We start from the raw sequence: 17,571 nt of genomic DNA, 5'->3' as shown, positions 1-17,571 counted from the left end.
TTTATCTTGGAAGGTATATTGATGACATTTTATTGTTCTGGGCAGGCTCCAAAGTAGAACTAGATTCTTTCCACACATATGTCAATACAAACAAATACAACCTAACTTTCACCATTGAATCAAGTACTGAAATGATTACTTTCCTAGATATTAAAATCATGGTTGATAAGAACAGGTTGGTGACCTTACCATATAGAAAACAAACAGCGTGCAATGCTATATTGCACGCCAAAAGTGCGCATCCCCCCTCACAAATAAATGCCATACCACTGGGCGAGATGCTACGCATCAAACGTAACTGTAGTGTAGAGTCAGCATTGGAAAAAGAGCTGGATAAGGTGGAACACAGATTTCTGAAGAGAGGTTACTCCCCTATGAACATTAATCTAGCAAGACACAAAGTAAACCAAACCAAAAGATCCACCTTATTGACCAACCAAAAAAGCAAGTCTAAAAAAAGTAACAAAAATATGAAGGTTAACTTCATTGCACCTTACTCCTGTGCCAGCACGGATGTATTTAAAATACTAAGGAAGCACTGGCATCTCTTGATACATGACCCTGACCTCAATTCTGTAGTGGGAAAAAAACCAATGCTTACACATGCAAGAGGTAAAACACTCAGACAACACTTATGCCCGAGCTTTGTACCACCACTAAGGCAAGACAATTGGTTACGAGGAACACAAAAAGGGTTCTACCGATGTGGAAACTGTAATATTTGTTGCTTTGGACTACATAAAAAAACTGAGTTTAAATACAACACAAAAAAGACCTACCACATTAACACCTTTATAAATTGCAATACAAAATTTGTAATTTACTGTATTGTTTGTATGTGTGGTAAAATATATATAGGGAGTACCATCAGACCCCTAAAGGAAAGAATCCAGGAGCATATACGTGCTATTAAAAACAACAATGCACGATACCCACTGGCAGTCCATTTCAATGACATGCACAATCCTAATGATTTACACAAGCTCACAATGCATGGCATAGAAAGTATCAATATGGGACCAAGAGGTGGGGATCCGATATCTTTTCTGCGCAAAACAGAAAGTCTCTGGATTATAAGGTTACGTGCGGTAGAACTTGGTATTAACATCACCAAGGACTTTCATGAATTTCTTTAATCAATATGGATCAGAGGCTGAATGCATACAAAATAAGTGTTGTCTATAACCAAAGGGGGGTATATAATTATGAAAAAAGAGCTTTCCCCATGGTTAGTAAATTGATAAGCATCGAAAACAGATTCATATAATGATACATAAGCGAAAATGAATATATGTAATATTCACAATGCATACATTAATTAATTGTCTGTAAGACTTTCTCTCTCAATCTCTTATATTATGAACGTGGGATTTATCCTTTTATTAAGATTGTATTTGGTGGACGGTGGATTCTATGGATCTACAAGCTATGTTGGCGGAATGGATGTGATTTTGATCATACTTATGACTGGCTGTGCTTTCTCAGTCACTCATACAGATAGCTCCAGCCCCCAATCCCAATTGAATATAATAACGTGATCCAGCCTAAAGATCATGGCAGAATAAGACATCTCACAATGTGGAATAACCTTGACCGACCGGTTTCGAATGTGATAATTCGTAATATGGGATTGTCTCTGAATAATAGGGAGCAAGTTAAAATTGCCTCTTATTAAATACGTCGTAATAATCTTTTAATATAATTTATTTAGGCCGACTAGTTCTGAATGCGAAAATTCGTAAAATATAATTGACTCTAAAATAATAAGGAGCGAGTGAAAACTGTATTCCGTTTCGGTCCCTGTAATTGTAGACGCTGATATTATAAACATACTTAGCAATGGCTACCAATCTCGGCCTCTAGACTGAATCAGTCTAGATATATCGCTGAGTCCGCTTTCTATGCACACGCTGATCAGTGGCACACGGCGTCAAAACCAACCGCCGAGAAACGCGAGCTTAAACGAATAGTCATTGGAAACACTGACCGGGAACACACCATGGCCAGGAACTACTAATTTCAGGTAAGAATAGTTACAAAGGCATATAACAAGGAAGTTACCTAAGGGTACTCTGATTGTGCAGGTTGCACAATCAGAAAGGCAGCGCGTAAGGCTCTAATCGTTCGAGTTTGCTCGAACGGTGTGTTGGGACGTAAAACGCGATATTTTGGGACTAATATGTCTCCTTGTACTTTCTTTCCTTCCTGCTCCGGGGACTGTTTTATGCTGACTTCTTCACAACTAGTCGGGAATATTTGGGATATATCATAATCCCTTCGGAATCTTGGCCTAATTGATGAACATGGAGTGGCAACTCTAATGAATTCCTTTATGTGATATAAAGATAATACTATTTTCTGGTAAGGCCATGGCTTTTATAAACGCTTTTCTTTTAATGATTATTTCACTATGTGAAATAGCAAATATGTTGTTCCAATGTATATTAAACAAGCGATTTATTGGTAAATTAAGCTTGAATACTGAGACGGTTCTTAATACTCAGAGTGCTTTTAAGAAGTAAATGAATATTATATATATATTTATGGCTTATGGTGAATTAAGCGAACGAAAAAAATATGGGCATTGTCATTCTTTACAGAATTGGACAAATATATTAGTGAAGCCCGAACTTTCCTCATATATTCGTGAATGTACTCTCCTACACATTTGCATCGAAAGACTACACAAACCCGAGGGACATTTCAGCAAAGGAAATCTTTTCCATCTCGTCCAGCCCCTTCTAATTCAAATAAGGTGAGATTAATGAAGAAATGGTGCATATGCACCGCGCACTAGGTGATGGGTAAGGTGAAGTGACTTTCTATATAGGTTGACACTCACAAATCAATGGAACTAGAGAATTTTATAAAAACTCCAAGCATGGCCTGTTTTTACACTTCCTTTTTCCTTTCTGCCAACATAAACAGTCGGTCTCTGGGAGACACTGTTCACTAGGGTGTTATGTCTAGGACAATGATTTTCATATCGCGTAAACACAATTTATCCTTCACAAGGGATTTTGCATGCGAATATGTAGTGATGTGTACCAAAATGACCTGTACAATGTCTGATGGACATGTATGAATATCTGTATTGCAGCCTTGAGAAAGCCCAGAGGGCGAAACGCGCGTCGGCTGTAACTTGGAATATCACGAATTTGTGGAAATTAAAGACTTCAAGACAGAGGCTTTGATTGGACTATTTCTGGTGTTAATGAGAATTTCTATGGACTATGTGGATATAGGGTGCTGTAAATATATAAAAAAAGTGATGTGTGTGTAAAGATATCTGTGCGCCCCTCCACATAACTATACAGATATTGGTGTAGCTTGGGTAGTATATTGTCTTATCTTCATAAAGGAGGTAGTACGCTTACATGGATTGCCGAGTAAAATTATTTCCGACCGTGGAAGTCAATTCAATTCTAAATTTTGGAAAACACTATGTACACAACTCAAGTTGGAAGTAGCATTGTCCTCTGCTTTCCATCCAGAAACAGATGGACAAACAGAAAGACTCAATCAGACATTACTCCAAACATTACGCTGTTTATTAGCTGACTCCTTAAGTGAATGGTTAGAGGCGTTACCAATTGCAGAATTTGTTTATAATAATTCTGAGCATACAGCCATACATTGTACTCCATTCTATTTTATGCAGGGTTATCATCCTAGAGCTTTACCCATTGTTTTAGAAGAGTCTCTTCTCCCAAAAGTGACAGAAAGATTAAAAAGTTTAGCAGACATACAAGAAAAAGCTAGAAAACATGTGTTTGCTTACAAAGAACGTATGAAGAAACAAGTAGATAAACATAGAACAGAGGCACCGACATACCAGGTTGGTGATAAAGTGTGGCTGTCTACAAAAAATCTAAATATAGAAGGATCTCGGAAATTGCAACCAAGGTTTATTGGCCCCTTTAAAGTCACCACAATCATGAACCCTGTAACTGTAAAATTGGACTTGCCTGATGAGTATCCGGTGCATCCTACATTTCATGTATCCCTACTCAAACCTTATAACCCTCATACCCGACCCGAACCCCTACCTCCACCCATTCCTAATAATGGGCTTCTTGAATATGAGTTTCGTAGCATTTTAGATGCTAAAAGAATTCATGGTTGTTTGTTTTATTTGGTGGCATGGAAAGGATATGATGAAAGAGAAAATTCCTGGGAACCAGCCTCCTATGTGCATGCCCCAAGATTGCTCAGACAGTTCTATTTAAGGAATCCTGGAAAACCTCACCCTGTAGGGGGGCCTTTGAGGGGGGCGACTGTAAGGAGGTGTTTAATACAAAGAGCTTGTCCCTTCTTTACACAATGATTAAGGTTGTTGAAGGAAGGTTTGGGTGTCGAAACGTAACATCAGGTACTTGTTTTTGTATAAGTGTGTGCAGGGTAATTCAACAAAGTAAATAGCTGAGCAACTTGATTCAATGTGAGGCATTGGTTTTTCCAAGGTTTGTTGCATCATGTTTTCAAATCACCCATTGCTGTTAAGATGAAGCGCTGAACACGTTGTATTGAAAACGCCACCTGAATACATAATGAAGCGCTGCACGTTTTGTAACTGATCTCTGTAAAATGTGCAGCGCATGAGAGCCCCACCCTCCGTTCGCCTATAAAAGAAAGCCCGGAACACTCGCAGTTGCTTGTGCTCGTCGGACTCTCCTTCTTACCTGTTCATCCCGCGTCCCGATTCCAGCCTCCGGATTCCAGCAGCCAGGTTCTCTCTTCGGTGGGTCTCCCCTTCGTCCTGGTCTCCTGTTCTTGGCTCCCGGTCCTCCTCCGAAGTTCTTCCCCAGCATTTCCGGACATTCTTCATCTTCCGGTCCCCCGTCCATCGCGGAACTACCTGCAACAAAACAGAAAACAAGGTTAGATCTAGAAAGAACGAACAATTTCTTCAAGTAAGTGAATTTACAACTTATTTACGCATTGAAGGATAAAAAAGACACAGACAGTTTGAAAGGCACAGACATTTCTCCAGGCTTCTATTGACATTTGCTTTTGCTGCTTTTGACAAAACAGTCAACACAGTTTTCTCATTCTTTATTTATATGTTTGTAAATGTGCTTACACCCTTGGAATCTTGTCTGAGTCTTTCTCAAGGATAAGAGAGGCTAAAAGGCTAAAAGGCTAAAAGGACATTGTGCATCATTGAAAAGTGATTGGTGTGCATAAGACAGGACAATTTCGAGGTTCATTGTTTGTCATTGTATGAATATTGGCAAAGTATACAAGATATAAGAAAGTGAGTTGAGACACTTGGTTTCCCAAATATTTTGTAATTCATTTTGCTTTCAGAAGGTAATCTGTTTCTTTCTTCAACAATTTGTCGAATATCGCTTCCTTTTCAAGATCATTCTTTGGTGACAGAGAGACCAGATTTCTAAGAGGTACATAAGAGAATGTTAATGCACCTGCTAGTTTGTTAATAGGAAGCTGACGCTAAAAGATCAAAGGGTATAGATTAGTAATATTTCTGTTGTTATTTCTTTGGTAGGTAACACAGCAAACAGTTCATCTCACCAGAGAACATCACAAGAGGAGCAGTGTTGAGCCGTGTTTATCTCTCTTTTGTTATTTTATCCACTTACCCCTTCTCATTGGGTTTCTTTTCTTCACACACTGTGTGTATTCAGTATTGTGAGATCAGAGATTTAAGGGTGGGTACGAATTGTCTTCACTTCTCTTCGGCAGAACTATCAGGATGTGCAGGTGAGCAAAGGATCTAACAGTTTTACCGAGTAGAACCCAACTTTCTTCCAAAATATATTGCCTATTTAAACTCCATCTCTTAGAATGAGCCAAAATTTTACCTAGCTCGACATCTAAAATGAGCATTGCATGATCTGAAAAACCATTCAGAAGCATTTTCTGCTGACTAAAGCTTAAGGTCTTAGATATAAGAAAGAAATCGATGCATGAGGAGGAGCAAAATCTTCCCGTAAAGCAGGTAAATGCAGTTTTAGTCGGGAATACTGCCCTCCAGGTGTCGAATATATCCAGCGTTTTCCTATAATTTTGAATAATTTTACAAGTTTTTGGTATTCATTTTTTTTAGAAATGGCTGAGGAATCAATTTTCGGATTTGCTCAGAAATTAAAATCCCCCTATAATCACTTCCCCAGGAGTTTGTATTAGGGATTGGAAAGCCTCTTCATATAGTAACAGATTATCCTGTACAGGAGCATAAATGCTAGCAAAGGTTAAGAATCTATTTCCTATTTTACAGGTTGCCCAACACCACCTACCTCTCCGATCACTTACAAAATTAACCACCTTGGCTTGAAGTTTTTTGCCCAGGAAAATCACTGTGCCGTGATATGATGTGAAGGAGGAGGAGGAGAAGCCCTGATATGCTGCCAAAGACCTAAACATCAGTTAGCTTCCCCTCTGCTATATGGGATTCTTGAATTCAAATAATAGCCGGATTTTCTGTTTTAATCAATGATTTAATGGCCCGCATTTTCTTTTTATTATTGAGTCTGTTTACATTAAAGGAGACCACTTTTAGCATTTCCTTTTGATCCATTAGCACACCACATGATATGATCCCAAAGGGGACACAGGATGGGCTAAAGTTTGCTGGAGGGATACAAAATCTGTCGTTACTCCCCCACATGCCCTGACAGGATATAGGTTTATAGGTCAAACTTGGATTAATCTACGATTTACAAATGGATCTCTTTTTTTCCCTTTGCTACCCATTACACCCCATTAGACCCCCCCTGCCTGAAAAGCCACTGTGAGCAGTGCGGCATCCCTACTCACACATGACAGGCGTATCCAACGGTAAACAGACATAATATCGACTACAAAATATCGAATGGACATAATATCGAGTACAAAATATAGTTTGGACAAAATATCGAATGGACAGAATATAGTCATCCAAAATATCGGTTTGAAGGTAAGTAATATAATATCGAATGTTAAAAATATAGAAAGTTAAAATATCGAAGTATATAATATAGGTTATTAAAATTATCAAATTTTTTATAATATCAAATTTTTTATAGTATTTGTTATGTTAATATATGTGTGAAAAGTGTGTATTTATGTTATAATTAATTTTAATTAATGAATTTAGTTTATTTATTTTTTGCGTAATTTAATTCTGTAGCGGGTTGTGGGTTTATAGGGGAATAGGGTGGGAAGTAATTTAATTATAATTAATTAAATATGTAAATTTATATATTGGTATTCATTTTTAATTAATTGTTAATTAATTTATATTTGGTAATTAATTAAATGTTAATTGGCAATTAATTTTAATTAATTGATTAATTGCTAATTATGTTAATTTTACTAATTTATTTTCTGTAGCGGGGTGTGGATTTATAGGGGAATTGGGTGGGAAGTAATTTATTTATAATTAATTAAATATGTAAAAACATTTATTGGTATTATTTTTTAATTAATTGTTAATTAATTTTTTATGGGTAATGAATTAAATTTTAATTGCCAATTAATTTGATTTAATTGATTAATTGCTAAATATGTTAATTTGACTAATTTATTTCTGTAGTGGGTTGTGAGCTTATAGGGGAATAGGGTGGGAAGTAATTTATTCATAATTAATTAAATAATTCAATTTATTTTATTGTATTTAATTTGAATTATTTGTTAATTAGTTTTTAATTGTTAATTAATTAATTGTTAATTTGTAATTAATTTGAATAGGTAACTTATAGTAAAAATTAATTGTAATTTGTAATTTTAATTGACTAATTATTATATTATATTAAATTGGTAATTACTTTTAATTATTTTTTATAGATATTAATTTATATTTTTTTAAATAATATGAGAAGTATTTACTTTCCCTACTGTTGCACTCTTTGGAGTGGGAATAGTAATTTTAACCCCTACGCTATCCAACGCTTTCCCTACTGTTGCACTCTTTGGAGTGGGAATAGTAATTTTTACCCCTACGCTATACAACGCTTTCCCTACTGTTGCACCCACTGGAGTGGGAATAGTAATTGTTACATCTACGCTATCCAACGCTTTCCCTACTGTTGCACTCACTGGAGTGGGAATAGTAATGTTTACCCCTACGCTATCCAACGCTTTCCCTACTGTTGCACTCATTGGAGTGGGAATAGTAATTTTTACCCCTACGCTATCCAACGCTTTCCCTACTGTTGCACCCACTGGAGTGGGAATAGTAATTGTTACCTCTTCGCTATCCAATGCTTTCCCTACTGTTGCACTCACTGTAGTGGGAATAGTAAATTTTACCCCTACGCTATCCAAGACTTTCCCTACTGTTGCACCCACTGGAGTAGGAATAGTAATTTTTACCTCTACGCTATCCAACGCTTTCCCTACTGTTGCACTCTTTGGAGTGGGAATAATAATTTTTACCCCTACGCTATCCAACGCTTTCCCTACTGTTGCACCCACTGGAGTGGGAATAGTAAATTTTTACCCCTACGCTATCCAATGCTTTCCCTACTGTTGCACTCACTGGAGTGGGCATAGTAATTTTTACCCCTACGCTATCCAACGCTTTCCCTACTGTTGCACTCTATGGAGTGGGAATAGTAATTTTTACCTCTACCTTATCCAACGCTTTCTCTACTGTTGCACTCTTTGGAGTGGGAATAGTAATTTTCACCCCTACGCTATCCAACGCTTTCCCTACTGTTGCACTCTTTGGAGTGGGAATAGTAATTTTTACCCCTACGCAATCCAACGCTTTCCCTACTGTTGCACTCTTTGGAGTTGGAATAGTAATTTTTACCCCTACGCTATCCAACGCTTTCCCTACTGTTGCACCCACTGGAGTGGGAATAGTAATTTTTACCCCTACGCTATCCAACGCTTTCCCTACTGTTGCACCCACTGGAGTGGGAATAGTAAATGTTACCCCTACGCTATCCAACGCTTTCACTACTGCTGCACTCTCTGGAGTTGGAATAGTAATTTTTACACTTCCGCTATCCTACGGTAATAATATTGATTATTATTTAATTATATTATGTTACTATATATATATGTTTTACCAAATATGATTGTAATTTTTTTTATAACTTTCATTAATTATTTAATTATTATAAGGTAATTTAAGTATTTTTAAGTATATTTTAGTAATTAATTTTTAATATTAATTTAATTTAACATTGTTTTTAATAAAGTCGATATTTTTATAAACTATATTTTTGTAAACGATATTTTTTACTCAATATTTTTGTACTTACCTGTTTGTAGATACAAAGTCAATATTCTGTCTGTCGATATTTTGTCAACGATATTTTTGATACTCGATATTATGTCCCTCGATATTATGTCAGTCGTCCGTATCCAACTCCCCGAAACTGGCACCTTGACCTAATGCCAGGTACTACAGGCCTACTTGCCCCCTCATCCAAGACGTGAAAGAAAAAAGAGAAAAACGAGAAATCCCACGGTACTCTATAAGGAAAATAGGAAAATAGAGAGCCAGATTCACAAAGAAGGAAAACAGACAAGAGAGAATTTGCACAACTGATTATAGCAGCAACTATAAAGGCCCTAAGCTAAGAAATTTAGGACTTGCTTGAAGATATTTGTTGCAATAATTCCTGCGCTTCGGGGATATTACAGAAAACATGAACTCTGCCTTTAAGGAGCACTTCAAGTTTGCTTCGTTGTGCAATCATAGCCTGTGCCCCCTGTTCTTGAAATAAATGCAACATTTTAACAAACTTTTTCCACCTTTTGGCTGTGGAGGCAGACATGTCAGAAAAAATGTGACATAAAGAAGTGTCTGAGGAGGTGAACTGCTTTATAGCCTTAGATGGAATTTGTTCCTTGACTCTGAAATCCCCAAAGTTAACAAGGATTGTCTACTGGAATTTAGCGTTAGGGCGGAGATGTGCGGGAAACCGGTAAGCCCTCATAATAGTCAGATCTCCATAACATTCCGGGAGGACATTTTTTTTAATGAATTAATCAACCCATTGTAGAGTCGGCTGCCCCTCAAGACTTTCTGGGATACCAAGCATACAGAGATTAGATCGCCTAGAGTGGATCTCCATATGCTCCAATTTGAACTCCATTACGATCTGTGGCTCTGATAAGCAGCGACTTTGTCGTTCATAATAGCGACCTGGTCCTCCAACTGCAAGATTCTGGTCTCTGCCTCCTAAAGTCGCACTGGGATCTGCGCCATGTGGTCTTCACTTGTAGAGAGGCAGGCACGAATCGCAGCAATTTCTGTGGATTGAGAGGTTTGAGCTCTCTAATCTCTTCCAGAATTAAGTTGAGCAGGCTCTTAGCATCCCACTGCAAAGAAAAAGATCTATTGTCCTGAGAAGAATTTTCCTGATTTGTTTCACTGCTTTAGATTGTGCTGCTGATGTTCCGGATGTTACAGTGGATGCTACAGAAAAATTGGTATTATCAAGTACTGCCTGCCCAACGTCCCGAGAGGTGGAGTGACCCAATAGCCTCCGTCCGGGGGTGGGTTGTACTTGAGATTGTAGAAGAGCAGCGCTGCCACGGCAGAGAGACGTCCTCTTAATGAAGTCAGTAGGATGATCAGCTGTAGGTGGAACACTCTTTGCCCCCTCTATGCCACATATTAACCCAGATTTGGCTTTGGAAAAAAGAAGGTATTTTTTAAGTTCCTTAGATTTCCCAGCCACAGCGTCACCCCCGGGAGTCATTGAGTTTGGCTCCGCCAAGCTTTGCACAGTTAAGGGCCCAGCCCCAGGAGAGGCAGCAGGCACAGCAGGGACAGAACTGAAACTCGTGTCCAGATCTGTGGAACCCCTCCCCCACTGTTTCTTGGAGAGCTCTGCAGAGGCCATCTCAGAGTTTTCCGTGGGTAATCCCACGTTTTTCCTCAAAGTTGCTGAGTGGTTAATCTGGGCCTCTGCTTGACCAGCGCGCTTTTTGACCCTCCGAGCCAGAACTGGGGAATCAAGATGGGATGCAGCTGTATTTCTGGAGAAATTTCACATATTGAGAGACCCGGAAAGTTTTTCTACTACTTTCTCGTGATAGATTGCCGGAGAATACCAGGAAAGGAGAAAGACAGCTTTAGCTCTTCGAACTCCCACAGCGACACTTATTCCGGAGCCGCCCAACAGGGATCCCACAAAAAAACCAGGACCTTGGTTGGTTTTGCGGTGCGCAACAGAGCCTCCCTAGCTCCTGCTCCCCCACCAAAAATCGGCCTTGGCCATTCCACAGGAAAACAGCTTCACCGCCGTCATCGTCAACATCCTGGAGGTGAACAGGGGTGTGGCCTACGGCACGATCAGCTGGTAGTCTGCATCCCCGACTGAGCCTTGCTACACCATTTTAGATGTTTTACAAACACAGAAACAGGAGATGTTATGTTCACCTACACTTAATCAACCTCTGAAAAATTAAGGCCAGAGAAATTCCGTCCAGGATTTAAACTTTTAACCTGTAGTCCACGCAGATATGTTTATAGCAGACAAATAACTCTGAGCTACCGTCAGGACTTCAATGATTGTTAAAGGCATCCCTAAAAACTGTAATTCTAGCTCCATATTTTAACTGATGTCCACAGTGAGAGAGCACAGCCTTCTCCAAATCGGTTTTCAGGCTTCCCTCAAAAGCTGTGGGGCAACCGAATGTATTTTAAAGTATCGTTTTAGAGATGTATCGGTAAGAAACTCATTTAGTATGCAGTTTAGAGGACAGGTTCGGAAATATTCCAATACTCCTGGGTCTGGTTAAATACCCAGGAAGTTTATTCTCCACAGCCGCAAATCATGTTCCCATAAATAGTAAACTTGTGTGTAGGGCATTCGGGGTTGCCTTCAGGGCTGAATAACTCAAAGATCCCTCATCTCGTCCAACCCTGAAGGCACTCTGCTGTCCTCCATCTTGCCAAGGGTTTTCTTGTTTACCTGTCCCTGCACTGACGATGTAGAGGGCCTATGGGGGACCACCAGCTCACAAAGGCGTGTTTGCAACTCGTCCAAACTATTGCACAGATTTTTTTCGCTCTTCCCTTGTTATATAAAGTAAATGTGAGATAACAACCCTAATTTCGTTTTAATTTGGTTGCACCTAATATTCGCATTGCCGCAGCATGACGCGTCTTCCGAATGTTCTGGCACTGACAGGACCTGCTCTAATAATCTATTCTAAATATTGCACTCACTAAAGGACTTTCCTCCTTGTTCCTTTTCATGCATTTTCTCTTTCTTTGCCTCACAAAATAATTTAGCGCCAACGTCTGCAGGAGGAAAACATCGAGCCTCGTGGATGTGATGAAGCTTTAGCGCGAGCACGTCTGCACACCTGCTGGCAGTGGGGGTTCTGCAAAACTGGATACGAATTTAAAAAATAACGATCGGCTTAAAAAACTGACGCTTTGGTGTGTGCCTGTCCGGGAGATATAAGGTCAGGGAAGGAAGGAAGTACTAAGAGAGTGTTGTTGAGTTCATGTTCACAAGGAACAAACACAGCAACAAAAGCTTAGTGCAGGCCCATGATTAAAAGGAATGTGGCTTCACAGAGAGGCTCAAAGGGATGCGCGAGGACAAGATGCAGCGACGTCATTGACACGTCTGCGTTTGTTCTCTGCTTTAATATGTCAGGCCTTGTCACTCTGGGGAACATATTGTACCCCTGACTGGCCGCCTGGGTAGCTTGCAAAAAGAGGTGAAAGACATGTTTGGCTCCGTTCTAAAATGTAAAAACTGCTTTCTTTCTAAACAAACACAGTCACCAGGCTGAAAAAAAGCATGTTTCACCCCCTATACATTTGTGATGAAAGATCTTTTTGAAGGTAGCAGTTTATCGATCGCTATTTTAAAGCACTGAATAAGAAATATGAGTCTAAGAAATGCAACAAACTTATAGATATTGCTTCAAAGCGTGATTATTATAACCTTTGAAATTGTCAAATATTCTGTTGCGACCCCAGGGCACGACTCAAGCATTTTGACCAGGCACCCTTGGTAGAGTCATTGCCTCCCAAGATTCTGTAACTGTGAAAGATGCACGGAGGAAATTGTAAAATTAGAATCTTAATTGACAAGTGAAACACCCCACTAACAGAAGGAAGAGTAAGCCACACAAACCCAAGGCAGCACATGAACTATTAAACATTCCTACATTTCAGAATTCGGTGACGAAGATTAGGACTAGACTGGTCCACTACAGACAGGCCCTGAAACCATTATACCAAAACCGATACTTCCACTTTTTACTCATGAAAACAATGCACTCATAAGTACACAGGTATGAAACAACCAGATCACCCACCCCCACCCCCAACAGTACACTTTCCGAAGAATTAAGAACAGAGTGACATCAGCAATGCGTCGCCGCACCCCAACATTATATTACATTAGTCTTAAATTGCACATCCTTTGTAATTATCTCCCATCACTGGTAATCTCCTGACCTATATTGGCTATAGGCTTTAACAATTCTTTTTACCTTCCACAAACCTCCCCACAAACTCTAACTGCATGTCCAATCACTCGATCCAGCTTCCTAATATTTATGTCCTCAGATTTTCTTTTCCTTCTTTCCAGCATGTAACTTTGAGGTGAACCCCCATCACCTACTATAACTTGGGACAGCTTTACTCTCTTCCTGTGATCACACTTTGCTTTGATTTTCTTTGCACTCCCATCACCTTGTCATGGTTTTTCTTATATAAATATTTGACTACTATGTTTTTATCATCCCACTTTCACATACAGCTAGGACACATGACAGATGGTGCTTTCTCAATAACTGGAAAGTATATTACCTGGCAGCTGAATATAGGTTAGATCTATGTTCCAACAGCATACCCCACTTCTCTTTGCCCACTGTATACATTCAAGAAACATAGGGTGCGAAGTTTATTACCACACCCACCAAGAAATGTCTGCACCTCTTCAAATATGAACTGGACTCCATTGTCCAATATAATCTCTTCCGGAAACCATTCACATACAAATAGCTCATTTAAAAATGTAACACACACTCAAAGTGTTGGTTTCTGAAACAAATCTCACTTCCTTTAATATGTTTGATTAGTTCACAATCACAACTGAAAACTTAATGTGTATAGCTGACTATTGCGGTCCTAATAAAATCCACCCCCAACTTAATCCATGGTATCACAGGCAATTATCTAGTTGCACAGGTGCCATATATGTCTTAGAGGCTTATTGTTATTTACAGAAACAAAGCACGCCTCAACACGATCTTTTGCGTCTTTATCCACAGATGGACATTAAATTATGAACACACTTGTTATCAAAGCCTGTCCTGACAGCCTTCTTTGCCATCATCTATGATTTTACTCTTAAAGACCTCTTTGTAACAAACGTATGACAGCGTAAATTGACCCCATTTTTAATGGATAATCTCTCTTTGATGTTAACATAAGGGTTGCAACCACTGTGGTATCACCTTTTTCATGTGGCCATGTCTGAATTATAAATCTTTTTATATGTTGTACCACTTTATTCCCCAAAAGCTGTTAGCCATTCTTCTTCTGATATTCCATCAACCTCACTAGGATGTTTGAAAAAAACAATCTTCATCCTTTAGAACATGCCCCATTACCTCCTCCTTAAACACTGTCAATTAAAATAAACAGTTGGCATAAAAATGTCTTCCTTCCAGGAGGTAAAAGCTTTGACTGATGCCTAGCTAATTTTGGGATGAAGATGATGCCAATCTTGCGCTTAATTATAATATTTAACGACCCACAATGATTCCAAATAATAATCCTCATTTCTCATACAAATCTCTTGAATGTCATTGCAGCCAAACAGCACGCTAACAGTTCTTTCTAGAGTAATGTCATACAGCTATCTATCATGTCCTTGCTGAAAGTCCAATGGTGCTTTCTTTAAACCAACCATGTCACAACAGCTCCTATACTATACAAGGTAGTATCAACATCAATACAATGCACCATTCAGAACTCATAATATATGGCATTTTGCTAGCACGAATTCTTTCTTCGCTGATTGATACAATTCTTTTGTTTTCTTATGGCACAAATTCATCATTTTTTAAACAAGATCTATAAAGGAATCAGTTCCCCTTGTGAAATCATTTAGAACTTTCTAAAAAAACATCTGAAAACCCTGCAAAGGACACAAGTACTTCTGTGTTGGTTGGAGTCAGAGCATCCACAATTGCTACTATCTGCATGAGATACCACCCTCTCTGCAGATATGAAATCACTAAAACATTCCAAGAAATTGCTCCTAAATTCATTTATCTCTTTTTCATTGTTGTCTGATTGCTTTGAAAATTTGTAAAAACCCTTTTCAAACTCGTATTGTGCTTGCTCAAGCTCTTTAAAAAAAATAGGCAAAAACATTGGAATGCCACAATTATGGCAAGACCCTCAAAGAGCTTATATATTACCCTCTTAAAGAGAGGAGATACTGACCCCAACCCACAAGTCGAAACAGTTTTTCATCCAATGAGATATGAAAATCGCATAATGTCTTAACTCAGGTTCTAATCCATCCTGATGGTATGACAAAATCACACACACCTTCTTTGGTACAAGAGCATTACCACATACAATGAAATCCTGCAAATAGTTCCGAAAGAATTACATGCAGGAGAACCCAACCAGTTACCATGCATGGAAGCAGAAAATATTAGGTAAAAGCATATGATTTTTCCAGAATCACAACATTTGCAGTCATGTCCAGAACCGGGATTGGATCCTACGTTTCTTAGTCGGCAGCCTAGACAGCAAACCACTTCTCTTTCTCTATCACTCATCAGACTCATCTTTAAATTAACAGCAGCTCTTGCAGATGGTCATAGCTGATTCTCTGTACAATATCGCAGCTAAGAGTATGGCCCTGATTACTAATGCAGGGCTTAATTTCAATCCCTGTCGAAACACAGGTTTGCACAGGGATAAGAATTCCGAGTTGTGTGAGTAATTTTTTCACTTTGTTTAATTGTTTTTTCTGCACATCTCTACAAAATTAATGCAGCAGAGTGATAGAGCTGAAAGGTAATTAAACAACCTAAAAAAAGAAAAGAAAAACTGAAAGACGCGAGCCTATTGTCAAATCCTACTTCATCTGTTAGAAAAACTATCATCAAAAATCAGGGGCACCAAGAATAATCAACTGGGCAAAGGGAGAAATAAATAGGACTTCAAATGGCCCTGGAGATTTCCTCAAAGACCCTCTTCCAGTATTGAGACAACACCCTACAAGAGCATGAAATATATACTGTGTCTGCACCTGTCTCACCACACAGAACACATTCAGATCTTGTCCAACAACCCCAATTAAATAGTCGTTTTGATGTATAATAAATATCTTGGAGAACCTTAAAGTAATAAAATTCCAACCTAAATATATTCACAACCCGGTTATTTAAATAGATAGATTCATTGATCATATCAACATCAATTTGTTAAGACAATTTGCAAGACCATTTACAAGCTAAAACGAATACATGATTCAGTTTATCTGTAATTAGTAAATTACACAATTTACTGATCCTCCCTCAACAGCGAGTGCCGAACAAAAGTTCAACACAAGATATGCTATCCAGCATCCCCAGGTACTTAACTTGATTATAGGAAACAATTTTAATCTGCAGATATGTAAAGAAACCTGTACTAGGAACCACAAATTGAATGGCTAGGTCCGTGAAAGATTTGAGCTGGGAACCTCCAAACAGCTGACCAACCAATTGCAAGCATGACCTAGACCAGTCTTTCATCTGAAGATCGTGAGAGAAAGAGGGCAAATCCACATTGAACCATAAGGATGTATAAAGCTTAAGGGGACTGATTGCAAACTTATTTTTAAAGTTATGCCAGACTTGTGAGAGTACCTAAAGAGACTTTAAGCTTGTTTGCTTAAAATAGGACGAATCATGGAACCATACCCATGGGCAAGAGTCGAAATATAATCATTCGTGAAGAATCATCACTCAAGACAATTGAGCATAAAAAGCTGACCAGAAGTAAAACATAAAATTCGGGAACGACCATCCACCTTTAGCCTTTGAAAGTTATAAAATCTGAATTGCACCTCGTGGGCGCCTGTATTGCTAGATAAACTGACTCCATGATTTCTCCCCCAAGAAAAAAAAGATGATGTTAGAAATAAAAGTATGGCTCTGAAAAGATGTACCAATGAAGGGAGCATCACCATTTTAATCAGATTACAGCGCTCAATAAGACCTAAGGGTAGCCTATTTCAATACTAGAAAACACATTTTGATTTCTCAACCAATGGCTCATAATTTATTGACACAATATCCTTAACCACTGAAGAGAACCAAATGCCCAGACAATGAGCAGACACAACATAATGCATATCGCCCTATGGCCTAGTTTGATTATAAAGAATTTTTATCTTAGACATATTAAGCTTATAACCAGACAAAGACCCGGATGTGGAAGCTACACACACAATTGTCATCATAGATGTAGATGAATCAGATGTGAAAACTGCCACATCATCCGAATTTGCAGCTATACTGCAAATTACAGCATTAATCTTCAATGGAATCAATTGCACAAAGTTAAATAAATGGTACAAATATGGCTCAAGGTAAAGCGCAAATAATAATAGTGACAACGGGCAC

Source organism: Lissotriton helveticus, chromosome 2_1, assembly GCF_964261635.1.
Source record: "Lissotriton helveticus chromosome 2_1, aLisHel1.1, whole genome shotgun sequence".
Taxonomy (NCBI): Eukaryota; Metazoa; Chordata; class Amphibia; order Caudata; family Salamandridae; genus Lissotriton; species Lissotriton helveticus.
This window is presented reverse-complemented; position numbering follows the sequence as displayed.